General features: G+C 52.1%; 1 pseudogene; it reads left to right on the top strand.

Annotated features, from left to right (window-relative positions):
- Positions 1 to 438: 438 nt before the first annotated feature.
- On the top strand, positions 439 to 554 carry LOC124650740 (annotated as a pseudogene).
- Positions 555 to 1,256: the final 702 nt, after the last annotated feature.

The following is a 1,256-nucleotide window of genomic DNA, read 5'->3' as shown; positions in this document are numbered from 1 at the left end:
AGGGATCGTTTCGAAAAACTGACGAGGGAAAACTACCCGATATGGCAGTCTCAAATCCTCCCGGAAATTCGGGCGCGCAGCTTATGGGCTATCCGGACGGATCTGTTCCGGAACCGTCGAAAACCATCCGGTCGACGGACAAAGGGGCTGAGGTGACCATCCCCAATCCTGAATACGCTCGATGGATCGCCCAAGATCGAGCCTGTTCCGCGTATCTTCTCCGCAACATGTCGAGGAGGTCCTCACGCAGCTCGTTGGCTTGACGAGCTCGTTGCGGTCCGGAAGGCGGTGACCGAGATGTTTTCCTCCCAATCGAAGGCTCGTGTTGTTCATCTTCGCACCCAACTCAACCAAACCCGGCGCGAAAATTTCTCCACGGGTGCTGCTTATTTTGATCGGGTCAAGTCTCTCACGGATGAGATGTGTACTGCTGGAAAACCACAAGATGATGATGATGTTGCCTCCTACATCCTTGCTGGATTGGATGATGAGTACAATGGGTTCGTGGCTGCTATCACAGCTTTGATCAAGGCCCAGCCAATCGTGAGTCTTGGAGATCTCTACTCTCGGTTCCTCTCTTATGAATCTCGCCCGGAAGGACGGAACCCCGGCAGCGGCACCAATGGCGATCCGTCTGTCAACGCTGCCTCACGCGGGAATTATGGAAACCGCGCCAACAAAGGGGGCCGCGGTGGTGGGCGAGGAAACTTTCAAGGAGGAGGTGGACGTGGTGGTGGAAATTACTACCATGGTAACAATTCTCAAGGAGGGGGTGGCTATGGAGGCTACTCTCAAGGAGGAGGCAATGGTGGCTACTCTCAAGGAGGGGGCAATGGTGGCTACCGCCAAGACAACAACAATCAGCAACAACAGCGCCAAGGTGGAGGACGTGCTTTTCATGATCGACAAGGGTCGGATGTTGTATGCCGATTTGTGGCAGGAGTGGGCATCCGGCGTTTCGCTGTTGGAAGAGATTCAACAAAAGTTTTCAAGGTCCTGAACGCTCCGCTAATGCAGCGATGGGATCATATGGTATAGATACCAATTGGTACACCGATACGAGTGCCTCTAATCATATCACGGGAGAGCTGGATCGCCCGACCATGAGTGAACGCTATAATGGTCAAGATCAAATTCACGGGCCCAACGGTAAAGGTATGGATATACATCACATTGGACATTCATTATATTATACCCCTAATCATAATCTTCGTCTCGATAATATTCTCCATGTTCCTGAAGCTACCAAGAGTCTC

Source organism: Lolium rigidum, chromosome 4, assembly GCF_022539505.1.
Source record: "Lolium rigidum isolate FL_2022 chromosome 4, APGP_CSIRO_Lrig_0.1, whole genome shotgun sequence".
NCBI lineage: Eukaryota > Viridiplantae > Streptophyta > Magnoliopsida > Poales > Poaceae > Lolium > Lolium rigidum.
The sequence above is the reverse complement of the archived record's forward strand: the minus strand, read 5'-3'. Positions and strand labels throughout refer to the sequence as shown.